At 31.3% G+C, this 15,060-nt stretch overlaps 1 protein-coding gene across 1 annotated transcript in view; it reads left to right on the forward strand.

The window, feature by feature from the left end:
- Positions 1-15,060, forward strand: part of LOC123663925 — a 120,300-nt gene that overhangs the window by 50,171 nt on the left and 55,069 nt on the right. The gene's annotated exons all lie outside the window — the stretch shown is intronic.

Below are 15,060 nucleotides of genomic sequence, written 5' to 3' on the forward strand. Positions count from 1 at the left end.
GGCGCACGCTTGACTCGGATAAAAGGGGACTGCTTTTCAGACTTCAGTCATTTCTGAAGTTAAAACTCTATAGGTATGTATGACAGTTTTTTAATTCTTTTTTCCAGGAAGCACAAGATTAAGTGACATTGTGGATAACATTTTACTAATTTTTGCTTACACACCTTAAAAACACCCTGTAAATAGGGGGCCCCGTATCATTGATACGGCTGATACGGCAGTAGTTACGCCCTGAGTGGCACCCAATTCCTTACTTCGGGAATACGTATATTCTCAACTTACTTTACTCTATTCTTTTTAATCCTGTTGTACCTGCTTATCTAAAACGAAGATTAAAGTTTCTTAGTGATTCCAATTAACGCAGTTTTCGTTCTGAGGAAAGCTTACTTCTTGAATTTCCCTCTCACTCCTCTTTCGTTTATACTAAATCTTTCACTGTTCAAGCTTGTTGACTTAGGAATTCTATAGACGTGTAAAATCGGTTTCTATTTTTAACCCACTTCCAAAAAAGGAGGAAGCTCTCAATTTAACTGTATTTTTTATGTATGTTACTTCAGAACTTTTGACTGAGTGGACCGATTTCTACAAATTTTTTTTTAATCGAAAGGTGGTGTGTGTCATTTGGTCTCACTTGAGTTTATTTGAGATCTAACAACAACTTTTCGAGTAATATAAATAATACGTTTTTACTTGACTATTTTCGTCGACCTACGTTGTATTATGCCGCATAACTTTTTACTAGGTGTACCGATTTTGATGATTTTTAATTTAATCGAAAGCTGATGTTTATCGTGTAGTCATATTTAAATTTCATCGAGATCTGATAACAAATTTTTGAGTAATCTTTAATAACGCGTATTTACTTGACTATATTTTCGTCTACCTTTGTTGTATTACATGTCGATGTAATTGAAGTCGGCTTTTTTTCCTTTGCGTACAAGTCGAACTCGGTCCACCCAGTCAAAAGTTATGAAGTAACATATATACAAAAAAAAAAGAAAAATACAGTCGAATTAAGAACCTCCTCCTTTTTTGGAAGTCGGTTAAAAATCAATCTGATACGTATTATTATTTTCTGTTGTTGTTCAATAAAGTGTATTATTATGTTGTCATGTTAATCAACCACTCTTTAAAAAAATTCAATCGATTACGTAATTTGCCTAACTAAAAAAACATAAATAAAATAATAATTGAAAAAGTCGCCTTCATGATTTTTGTAAGTGTACAGTACATAATGTTTGAAATTGGTGTGATTTATTTAGCTATCTTTGTGTAATTATTGAATTTTTATCTTGTTCCAGCTTTTTCAATTGACTTTCTAATAGTTGTTCTTCACGCAGGCGGCTTTTCTTGTTTTTTTTTTTTAAATTATAATATTATTTTTAACCATTGTTATATCGCCGCAATTATATGTTAATTAATATATATAACCTATACCTATGTATTAATAACTGCGACAAACATGAGACATTACAAATTATATAGGTACTAAGGCAAACATTTTTATACTGTGTATGTACTACATTACATATATATACTATACTTACACTTATACTATGTACTACATGTATACACTATAATTATGTATATATTTCATTACCCATTCTTACACACACCTCAACCATGTAATTACATACCTAATTCATAAATAAAGTACCTAAGTATTTCGATAATTACCCACAAAAATATAGACATGTATCAAGTCACAAAGAGTATCCAATTCAAAATAATAAAACATATATAATAAGTAGTTTATGAAATTCAATAATAGTAAGCCGAGTCACAGCAATACGATGCAGAACAAATTCAATAAAACAAGCCAAATTCAGAAAAATAGCACTATGCGCTATATGTACTCGTAGTCAATCACAAACGAAAGATGCGAATACTAAAATATCGTCAACAATTAATAGCTGAATAGCCGGCGCACGCACACTAACAACACGACAGTCACACATAGAAAAAACGGGGCGGAGATGGCGCGGGGCGCGGTAGCGGCATGCAGCGCGACAGAAACATTTTATTCAAATACCTATTTTTGAAAAGTCTCTTCGGTACCCTTTCCTCTTAAAATATAACGCTAATACTTATTAGAGATTGAGCGCAGTAGCCAGTACTTTAGTCTCAACAAAAGATCGTACAGCAACTTCGTATCAATGAACAAAACTTAAAATATTGAAAAAAAAAAAATAGTTATAGCGCAAAAAGTTCATAATGTTTTTAGGTAAAAAAATGCTTTTAGTGCCTAAAGGTACAAAAAATATTCAAATTGTGTGATGTGATGTGTACTTGAGATGCGGTGCTGTAGTAATAAAATGTATTTTTTATTGTTATGTGCAATTTTAAGTCCGCTGGGCAGTCTTTAATGTTCCTTCATTATTCGTGAAACCATGAGACGGTCGTATGTTTAATTAGAGAATTACGAGAATATTAAGAAAGATTCTATTCTAATTTAATACTTTTTATATTATTTTGAGTTTTTTTTTTCAAATTGTGACATGATCTCCAGCGCTTGTGTGTGTATGAATTTTAATTCCGTATAAATGTAAATTTTTATCACATCAAAGGATGACTTTAAATATTTCCGCATGGTGCAACTCTTGTCAACGTCCGTTAGTGACGCCTCCCAAAAGGAAGTCTTAATGGGCGTATAGTTTCCTTTCTAGGAACGTGTATACCTTTAGAATTCCTAAAAATAGTATCTTTTAGTTTCATTTTTGACAACACCTAAGTGTTGAGATGAATGTTTATTTTTCGGAGTTCTGCTCCATTTATTTGGAACTAATATCAATTTAGACACACGCATTTAAAAACCACAGTGGAACTAATTTTCCATATGAGTGTTTGAAATTAATTTTTAAATTAAGCAATATGAAGTAAATATTTTTTTACAAGACAACATTTTTTAGCAGCTATCTTGTCACTTTAGATGCGGACCTAATATTGTGTTTTAAAATTATTAATAAGTAACTTTTTCTGTTTAAAATGTTTAGAGCAGTTGCCGGGGACGGTAGTACATTTGCAATAAATGTTTAGAATTGCACTCGTTAATAATAACTGACCCGTTTTCCGTAGATACCGGATGCTGTGAGTAGACTGCATCTATTTCGGTTCCTCTTGCTCATTGTAAGGTATTTGTAATTCGTTATGACTCTTATTGTTAGATAATTGGCTGTTTTCGTTGTTATTATTCTCAGCCGTTACGTCTGACGCGGACTGAATTTTAAGTGCTCGGTACGGTATACATAAACGACTGCTTTATTTCTTAGAAAATATATATTTTTAAATAATTCTGTTTTTTCTTTTTATTACGTTCTTAGATATTAATATTAAAGTATGTTATTACATTAACATGTATAAAAAAATAAGAAGTGCTAAGTTTGTTTAATTCGTTACTAACTCGTCATTTAGAGTTAGTTAGTAATAAAAGATTTAAAATATCAATAAAAATTACTCTCATTACCAAAGGAATGCGCTTTGCAAATACGTTAAATAAAGTTGGTGTGTAAAACGAGTTCGGAAAGATGTAAGTTTACCAAGATAAACGAAAAATCACGAAAATATAAATAGTTACACCTAAAATGAGATCAATCGTTGTCTATGTACATAATTAAAGTTGTATCCGAATCAGAAGCCTGATGATCGGTATTCGTATCCGCAGATGAGTAATTTAATGAGTTTTTATAATCTGGAATATCTCTAACGTAAATCAGGCATACGTGACTGCGCTCATGTAATAAAATAAATATTATAAAGCTTACAGTTTTCTGCTGATATTGCGTCAACGATCGATCACTAATACGCTTGTGCATTACCTTGCACTGTCGAGACATTACAGTATTTTATACTACAATATTTTATATATTATTTACTGTAACGTGCCTCTTCTTTCTTCATATTGTTATTACGCAAAATTAATTGCAGTAAGTATAATAATTGACGTATAAAACTGTCGTTAAGAGAGGAAGAAATTCTTAGATAATTTAATTCAGCATTACGGCCATTACAATCTTCTCATAAAACAGTTACTATTAAAATTTTTTGCTTTTCTTAAGAGTTAGGGCGGTTAAAAGATTAAAAGAATGAAAGCAACAGGTTATTTAAGGGGCGCAATTTTCTTTTTCAGCCGGGTCAGTGACATTTATAATGCGAGATTTTTATTTTCTATTTTAACTGACTCGTATTTATAATATTTTGCAATATTTCCTTAGAGATATTTATCAAAAATACTATTATATCAGTGCTGTTACCTACGAGTGAAACACACGTTTAGCTTACCTTAGGAACTGCAGACGACCGTGCGTACTAAAACACATACATATACTTTATATACACTTACATATATTATGAGTGATTATTAAATATAATATTTAAATACATTTATTACAATAACTATTGCTATATTTTTATAGATATAGCGGTCGAAAGTGTTATTAAAACTTTCGTAGTAATAAATTTAATATTTAGCAAAATCCATCATAAATTATATGGATCATGTGATATCGGTCCTTATCAGAAATATCAGCACTTCAACACGTCCCGATAACGTCACCGAGTCTACCGAACCGCTTTCTACGCGTCTAGTTGTTTTGTATACGAGTATATAAAACTCATTTAAATTTTTGAAACAACTAATACACACTAAATTACTATTAATTTAAACATTCCCCGATTGAAGATGTTTATATGCAAATTTTGGCCTATTTTCATTCCAGTCATTGGTTGTTTGTTTAGTGTACCTAAATATTTTCTTTCTAGGTCAGGGTATTTGTAAACTCGCAAAACCCCACAAACAGTTCTACAACGCCAAAAATACATTTAAAGTTTGTATTCTAATGTCTAGATAATAGCCTCAGTATATTATTTGGCACAAGATTATAAAAAGTGACGAAGATTAGAAAATCTGACTAAATTTATAAGTGTTTAATAGATTAAGGGCCCCCAGATCTTACTTATTTTCTGATGGACAAAATATATACAAAATATTAGTATTAGTGTGTACAGTGAATGTATATATTATGTCCGCTAGTTTAGGTTGACGGCCATTTGCCCGTCGATCTCAGCTAGCGGACATATTTTATATACGTTCTGTACACTCTAATACTATACTTAATTAATTAACATGAAGTTAATACTCGCAATTGTAATCTTCTTCTTCTTCTTATATATAAAAATGAATCGCAAAATGTGTTGCTAAGCGCAAAACTCGAGAACGGTTGGACCGATTTCGCTAATTCTTTTTTTAAAATGTTCCTTGAAGTACGAGGATGGTTCTTACGGAGAGAAAAATTCAAAAAAAAAAAAAAAAATTAAATTTCCTGAAAAAGTCTAAAAACAACACTTTTCTATACTCCCATACAAAAGATTTGTGATAATACTTAAAAGTCAATTTGAACTTTAATACCATACGATAAAGTTTGTGTTAGGCGATACGAAGTTCGCCGGGTCAGCTAGTTAATTATAATTTTATTAGTAATAAGTTACAGTAATGAATTACTTCGCGACAAAACGACATTTCATATGACCTTTTGAAGCCTTCTTGAGTATTATTATATTACAAGAAACTTTACTTAATTTGTTATGCTTTTAATATAAAAATATGTAAATTGTGTAACAAATAAAATATTTGTTGAAAATAAAAGACGATGTCCGTACATTGCTTATAGATAGTTAGATGAATGTTTTGTGTGGCTTACTACACATTGAGCGTGAAGTTGTTACAAGCTGTGGGAGAGATGACATCTGGCGATATTGTCAACGCTTCGCTATTATTATTTGTTACCGAACAACGTCACTATTTTGGTATGTGACATATAAAAGTGTATTATGGGAATGTTTCGTGAGAATGTATGTTTGCCTACATTGCGCGTTTCAAATTATTATACTTCTGCAGGCATATACATACATATGTATTATTTTGTTAATGCTTTCAAAAAGAAAAATAATTTTATAATGTTATTGTCAATGTCAATAATAATTGTGTTTGCTCGCAAACGAACAAAAGAACACCAATTTATATCGACAAGTAATACAACGTTTAAATTCTCATTATTTGGGATAACTCAAAAGGTACTCCTGTAATCTCAATCAAATTTAAATTAAATGACTTTAAACGACGAAATTAATGCGACAAACACTAGCGATCGATTGACAACCAAAAAAAAAACGAACAACCTTCTTTTTTGAAGTCGGATAATGTAATTATTATGTATAAATAAATCTATAAAATGTAATATCGAAATAACAAAAGTTTCAACTTTACGTGAACGATTTCAGGGTACACAAAAACAAAAAAAAACACTTGTTGAATTTTTAGACTTCTTGTTTTTATTATTATTATTTTTTTTTGTTTCGGCTAATTTCCGAAGCGATTGTACTGATGTTGACTGGACTTTCTCTGCATTCTGATTTTATTATTTAGGCTACTTAAGAACAATAATCAGGGTTCCTTATAAAAAAAAATCCACACAAAGTAGTAGTTAGATTTAATGTTATCACATTCAAAAATTTTCCCTGCAATAATAAATGTAATAATAAAAAAAATATTATCTAATACGTCAGTTAGCAGTATTTACAAGAAAATATATTATTCGTAATATTTCTTAATTATAAATTAAATATTGAAATAATGTGTAATCTTTCTAACCAAATATTGTTTATTTATTTACAGGTAAGAATGGCATCTATTTTACTTCAAAGTTGGTAAATAAACTGTAACCCATTAATCTACATTTAGGAAACAAAAAATAGCTAAGCTCTGCAGGAATTCTTATTACTCTTGCTCTAAGTTTCTTTTATTACATCGACATTTAGAAATAAGTTCTATCAGAATACCATAAAGGTTATTATCGTTTGCGTCGCTTTGCGCTTAAACCAATTAATTTGGACGACTCGTCTAATTACGATTGTCAGAGTAGTTTTTACAGATCACACTAGTGGAGCATAATTAAGAATTATTAACAATTATATATGTTCTACATTTATAGTAGATCAAAATCAATTTACCTTGGCCGTCCCATTAATTTTCATGAAGTTTAAATATGAATAATGCTAATTTTAACAGAATTTCTTTAACCTGTTACAAATTATAAAAATAAAAATTTCCTTATGTTTTCTTCTTATATTGTACATAGTAATATGTGTTATGCACTCGTTTGAATTTTTATATAAAATATAGGTACTTATAAGTATGTACATAAGTTTTAAGACAATGTTTAAAAGTTTGGTAAATACATATATATTCTCTTGTTCAATTTAATTGCAATAAACCAAATGGTTTACCTTTCTGTAACTTACAAATTTACTCGTATTTTATACAATTCTAGCATAGGCTTATAACTTTGTTTATTTAATTTATAGCTGCTAAAGAATATAGTACTTAAAACATGGTTATTGTAAAATCTTCCTATCTTTACAAGTATGACCCAACAATATTAATAATTTCCAATTAAACCATACGATTATACTTCGATTAGATAGCAGCCGTCCACACGGGGACTTTTCATACTTTATTCCGAGAACGATCGAGATTAGCTCCGAGCGATAACCGGGAAAAAGTGTTCATTCAATACGTTATTTACAATTTTGTTGTCATTCTCTAATTATACATTAATTTCAATCGCCAGTTTCATAATCATATCATTAGTTTAACCACCATATATTCAGTTGAACGGTACGAGGTGAAAGTGTTATACAATATGTTCACATGGGTTATTCTATAATATTTTTTTATACATTAACGATTTGGAATGATGTTTATTAGTTCTTTTGATGTACTGCTCTTTTTTGGTAATTTTTTTATTATGTAACATTTGTCATTATGTTTGTTTAGAAATTATAGTTTTTGAACAAAATTGTATATTTGGAAGTCTTTTTTTAACCGACTTCAAAAAAGGTAGAGGCTACTCAGTTCGAGCATATTATCACCGTATGTTCGGAGATAACTTCGTCGTTTATGAAACGATTTTTATCATTCTTTTTTTTGGAAAGGAGATATCCCAAGGTCGGTACCATGATAAAGAAACCAGGATCTGATGATGGGATCCCAGAGAAACCATTGGGAACCTTCGAAAATCGTTGTGACGACTAGTGCGTTTGTTAATTTTTATTTTCGTTTACTTACGTTGTATTACTTGTCTATGTAATTGAAGTCGGTTTTTTTCGTTTGCTAGCAAATACAATTATTTCTGTTTCAATCAAACTTTTTTTTGGAGTTTTTAGAAAAAAATCCTTGTCAGTTAAAAAGTAATTGGTAATTTAGCTCTGCTGAAATTACCAACCTTCACGCTCGGCCATCGACTAGGACGAGGTAACTTTTAAAACATTTTATCACAGCGGATACCAAAAGGTTAAGCAGCATAGACTTTGTTAGTGAATGAGCACGCATTTTTTACATTTTTAAACGCTAATTACAGGTAGTTTAAATTTCGTTACCATGTTTAGTTGAGTAAGTAATAGTAGTATAATGTCATGGAATGGACCGGTTACTTGTTCATTAGCAAAATTAAACGAGTAATGAGGTTTCGAATGAAACCGGACGTTTATTTTTTATTATTTTTGTACTCAAATCCAACATAAATTCTTAAAGGTAATATGTAAAACGTTTCAATTTGTAAGATAAATAAAATTGAAAGTATTTACGATGCATGTCGAAGTATGAAAATTATGTATTACTTTCACCTTGACATTCCATTTTGGTCGTATAATTAATGCGACTTCAAGGTTCCGTAGAAGAGTTCTTTAATAGTTAGACAATGCCACAGACTAAACAAAAAATAATTTGAGAACTTATTTCTATACTGTACAGTGACTTGAAGGAATTCTCTCACAGAGTCTAGTTGACCTAATTCCTTTATTATTTCGTAACATGTGCCGAACATACAGAAACAAATCGACTTTCGATAAACAATCAACATGTGTGTGGTATACTGGATTTCTGCCTGAGATGTGTGCATCATTTGAAAGAATACATAACTTTTATTAATATGTATCATTTAGCAGCAGATATTCGTTTGACATTTTACTTTTATACCGTATATTAACTTTAAAATGTATTTGTAACTGAAAATTTTTTTAATTCTTCCGTGAAAAAGCCAACTGGAAACCTTAATTTTCTGAATATAAATCTAGCGTCATAAACTCACATGAAAAGCATTGTAGCTTCATTCTGAATGTATTGACCTTGGGTATTTAACAATTGATTATACAAACGCTAACCGCTTTGATCCTTTGATCTTTATGATCAATTTAGCTCCAAAATTTTTGAAATACATATTACGGTATATTGAGTAATTTATTTACAATCACTCTGACGTAGTCTTAAAGCCAACAAGAGAAAATTTAATTCGATTTGATTTGATACGACTTACAGCAATAAACTTTATTGCCCTACGTAACATTACAAATAAAACGTACGCTATGACAGAAACACACGAAAACTTACACAATCTAATTTCATACTCAATCTTTTACTCGGACAATATCGGCACAGTTAAGTAGGGCGGTCTATAAATTGTGCGCGTGAGTTGTCTAAGCTCTAAGGGGCCCAAGGTTACTGGAAATGTTCCAGAAAATTATTATTATCGTTTTTTGTTGATCATCTAAACCTTCACACTCAGTTTTATTAGCAAGAGCGTCAAGTGGTTGAATTAGTTATTTTAGTAAGACCGCTGACGAACGCTGTTAGTCACTGCGAGTCGTTTATCTGTGTGATGCGTACAATTGTAAATTATATCCTTTGTTCTGTAAATCCATTCCCACGTTTTTGTATAATTTCAGGTGTTTTTTTGTGTAATTTAATTTTATGTGTTTCTCTAATTTTGACTACGAAATATTAAAACATTAGTTTTGGGCTATTATTACCAAAATAACTGATATAGTTTATTTCGCACATATTATAAGTTAGTAATAGGCTAATTGAAAAACAAACTTTAAAAGCAAATGATGAAAACTATCACTTATTAACCGACTTCAAAAGAGGAGGAGGTTCTCAATTCGACGGTCCCTATTTTTTTTTGTTTGTATGTTAACCTCAAAACTTTTTACTGAGTTGACCGATTTTTATTGATTTTTTTTTTTATCGAAATTTGGTGCGTGTCATGTGGTCCCGTTTAAATTTAATTTCGATCTGACAAGTACTTTTTGATTTATAGCGATATTTGATATATCGTATATCTACGATCTACATTGTATTATACCTATACCTCATTACTTTTTAACTGAGTCGATTGATTTTGATAATTCTTTTTTATGGTGCTTGTTTTATGGTCCGGAGATCTGATGAGTAGTTTTTGAGTAATCTTTGATAACGCGTATTTACTTGACTATTTTTTCGTCTACCTACGTTGTATAACTTTTCGATGTAAGTCGGTTTTTTTTTTGTTTGCGAGCAAACAAAATTATTTCTGTCTGATCTGTAATTTATCATTAGCTGGTTAGATTGGTCCTTAGTCTTTTAAATACAATCATTTATCTAGAAGAAGTATTAAAGTAAAACTTACGTTTTACGGACGTTTATAGATTTTGAAATCGTAGCATAACTAATGACCATAAACGTCGGAGAAAGTAATCGAAATAAGATTTAATTTTATTTATATATGTATGTATATTGCATTTTTATGCTTAAATTTGCATATTAAATATGACCTTGATGTTAAAGGAAAGTGAAATTTTCCTGTTCCTATCAAGCGTAAAGCTTAAGTTCTTAAAAAGTTTTACAAATTTTTATAAGTAATGTTAATGCAAAAATAACGCTAGCAATGTAGAAATTTAAATTTGATTTTCATCGCGGAAATTGATAGTGTTTGTGCTAAATTGCAAATACTGCTGTTGGTAGTAATTTGCTAACCATACGATCTAAGTTGTTACATCCTTTGTCTGTCATTGTACTAGCTCACTTATGCCGCAGTATTGCATTACAAATCATTCCTATTTAGGGATAGAACTCGGTGGGTTGGTTGATGGGTGGCAACATTAAACTCCAAGACTAGACTTTTGGTTTAACAGTTCGAGAAAAAAGTAACATAACGACTTCCTGTTCATATAAAGAACAATTCTTAATTAAAAAGTAACTACCCGTCGTTACTATGACGTCCGCTTGTTTTATTTTTGTTCTGCTACTATGTGCTCTTGTATTTAAAGGAGTAGTAACCTTTATAAATACAAGAGTGCCTCTAACTACACTAATAACCTAACTCTTCGACATATATAGAGTAGAATTGATTAAAATTTAAATTTTATAGCAGATAAAAGACGTTTTGCTTATAATTAAATAAGTTTATAATTAAAATAAAGTCCACGCCAGAATAACGATAAAGTTGTGGGTTTCCGAGACATTTGATAACAGGACAAAAGCGACACGACCCAACCGTGACTGCGCAATCAAAATAAGTCTTAAACAACGCTAAGTGCGAAAGCTTACCATTTATGTTTACGAGTATAATTTCAATAATAACTATAATTGTAACTGCACTTCGCATTGTTTCGTTGCAAGCCTTTTACTTATATTTAATACTGCCTGTTAATTTTCATCTAGTTTTCGACCTAGATTTTAGCCTGTCTATGCTAATGTTATAGGTTGTAACAATAGGTTGTGTTCGAAGTCGAACGCGTCTATCGAGAAATACAAACACAATTTTGAAAGTATGTTGCATTAAAGAGCCATTTTAATTTGAGAGACGTTGATACCAAATAAAAAGCGCAACCACTTTAAAAGTTAATACACTCACCGGCACGGAAACTTGGCCAAGTATAAAATTTTCGATAACTTAAATTTTTTTCAGTTTACACTGCAAATTTAAGCCAATTTTGATCGTTGTTCATCCAATTAACGTCTTTAATACGTAATCAAACATAAATAATGTTTTTTTTTAGTTTATAATGAAGTTTAAGCGCAAAATCACATTTACACAAAATTAAACACTGCAGTTTTGAGCACTAGTAATAAAAACTGTTTGAACTGTTTGATCTTTGGTGAGCTTGTTAATATCGCGTGTTTCCTTCTCTAGTCCTTATGACCGCCTGCATTCGGTCTGGCATGCTTTGGATGACATTTTTGATGTTTTGTTGCGACAAGTCGCGCCAGGCAATCAATGCAACATCTTGAAGCTGGTTAAGAGTTTGTGGTGGGTTCGATGCTGTTTTAATTGTCTTTTTTAGCTTATCCCAAATATGCTCTATTGGATTTAAGTCGGGGCTGCGAGCTGGCCACTGCAATTTTTGAATACCAACCTCTTGAAGGTACTCATTTACGATTTGAGCGACGTGAGGATGTGCATTATCATGCATTAAAATGAATTGGTTATATCCAATAAACCCTCCAAAGGGTAAAACATGTTCTTGAAGGATATCCTCGACGTATCGTGTTGCAGTTAGAGCGTTATTGACGATGACCAATTCTGTACATGCATCTGAACTAACGCCACCCCATACCATTATAGAGCCTCTACCAAAACTCACTGTTGGAGTGCTACTAATCGCCAGATATCGTTCAACTTTCCTTCTTCACACACGTTATCGACCATCAGATGCATTTAAAGCAATCCTGCACTCATCCGTTAACAAAACCTTTGCCCTTTTCCCATGAGACCGTTAGCATGTTCGGGGGCTAATTGAAGTCGAGGTGCTTTATGCTGTGGGAGAAGCTGTGGGCCACGGGCTAGTCTTCTTGCTCTTAAATTAACTTCCTCTATACATCTTCTCACCGTACGCTCACTAACATTTACGTTCCTGGAGATTTGAAACCGCTGCTGGATCTCGACAGCAGTAAGGAAGCGATTTCTTAAAATCTCTAACACAATAAAACTGTCGTCATGAGCTGACGTCCAACGTAAACCACCACTACCTGGTTTGCGTGTGCAGAGGCTAGTCTCTTGCTACCGTTTTAGTGCATATTGGATCGAAGAACGCGGAACATTAAGAGTAGTAGCCACTTCACGATGGGTTATCCCTTGTTCGAGTAATGCCACTGCTTGTGCTATCTGACTTGGTGACAAAGGCATTTTTATGGATTCTTAGGCGCCTTTAGATGTTTATTTATCACAATAAAACCAAAGAACTTCGACAACTTAACACTCGCAAATTCCACAACACAATTCAAAACGTAGAGTTCGTCGGATAAATGACACGATTCAACTAAACTTCAGAATCCAAACCAAAATGTCCTTCAACTCAGTTAAATATCCTCTTAGGAATAACGTAAACATTATTTCTACCCACTTATACAATAAGAAAAAAGTTAGACACACTTAAAAATTTGCTATCGCATGTTATGAGCTTGGCCAAGATTCCGTGCCGCTGAGTGTAGTTCCCACTTTACATAGTGACGCAACTTATCTTATGACTATATTATTATTATTATTTCTGCTTTTATTTTGAATGCATCACGATTTTATAATACACAAAAAAAAAAGAATATATGCAAATGAATGAACGTAACAACAGCAGTTACATCATATTCAGCGATCAAAACATAAAAACAAAAGGTTTGTATCGTGCGTGAAGCGATGCGATTGAACTCTGACCTTCGTTCAATCAAATGCCATGATACCCTGTTAATCGTGACTAATTGAAAAATTGTAACCGTCATCTTTTCGTACATAACACATAATGTCATATGTAGGAGTCGCTTTCTCTTAATATCTGTCGTTGGATGACTTATAAGCTGATTGATTGTTAATACCTTGTCTGAAATGACTGATTGATTGATTGCTGTTATCTTATAAACTATAATCATTTTAAATATTTTTTTTTTTTTTAGTTTCTCGTTATGTAATGATGGGAATTGATTTTTTGAAGTGACAGACAATATACTTAGCCAAAGTTGAAGTATTTCGAGATCTTACTTTTATTGACATTATTAATTGTAATTTTATAGGTCCAATTAATATTGTCTAAATGACTATTAAAGTGCCTAACGCCGAGTTGCACGAAACAAAATTAAAATTTAAGTAGAGATTAAGCCAATTTAATCACAAGAATTTCATACAATTCTTGCGATTAAATTAGTTTAATCACTACTTAAATTTTAATTTCTTTTCGTGCAACTCGGCGTAAGGCTGTTAGAAATGCTCACACCTGAGATTACGTGGGATTAGTATCTACAGAAAAAAATTACCGACCTGGGTTCAAAAATTGTTATCGTATTAGATATGCCTATTTTTTAAAAAAAAAAACGTCTTCGGCTATAAAAAACCGTGGTACATCGGTACAGAAAGGGAGAAGAAGGAGTAATAATAAAAAGTATCAATTTACGACAAAAATCGAAATACGGTTCAGGTAATAATATTCGGCACAAGTTTTATATTTTATTTAATTCAAATTAAACTTTATAAAACAACGTCCATATATATGTATATGTGTTATGTTTTTAAAACAAGGAAAGAGCTACGAGTTCTTCGATGCATCTTCATTTAAGGCACATTAAGTACAGCTTATGAGTTGTAACCATTTTTTTAATATCATTTTAATACATCCATCATCAGTTTTATAATTCAGAACTAGTCGCGCTTATAGAACTTTCGCCTAAAGTATCTTGTAATAAACTGTGGTGCGCTAGTATTCAGTGCGTGGTTTATTATACTGAATTTACATTACAAGTTTACAGTCGTGCCTTCGACCGGCGACAATAATACCTTAAGAATTTATTACGTGAAAGTACTGGACTTGCTAAACTTTGAATAATGATAACATGTTTTTTTTTTTAAATATCTAAGTATCTTCAAGAATACCAAGCACATTATACCGAACAAGCTAACTCTGTGAACTTTGTTTCGCATTATTACTCATACTTTTTGTAAATTTTCTTTGATACACAACCTGTACTAACAATTAAAAAAAAATTTTTTTGTTGAAGTCGTTCGGAAGTTATACGTGTACGTAATTTTCAGCGATACATTTTTATTTATATGGATTATAGATAAATAATCTTTAGAACAATGATGTTGAAATTATTCGAACATTGACTTACTTCTTCACCAGCAAGATTTATACCGTTTGCTTTTAATTTAAAACAATTATATTTTTGTATACAACAAGAAACAAAAGAAATTATTTTATTTGTTA

Source organism: Melitaea cinxia, chromosome 21 (genome assembly GCF_905220565.1).
Source record: "Melitaea cinxia chromosome 21, ilMelCinx1.1, whole genome shotgun sequence".
Classification (NCBI taxonomy): Eukaryota; Metazoa; Arthropoda; class Insecta; order Lepidoptera; family Nymphalidae; genus Melitaea; species Melitaea cinxia.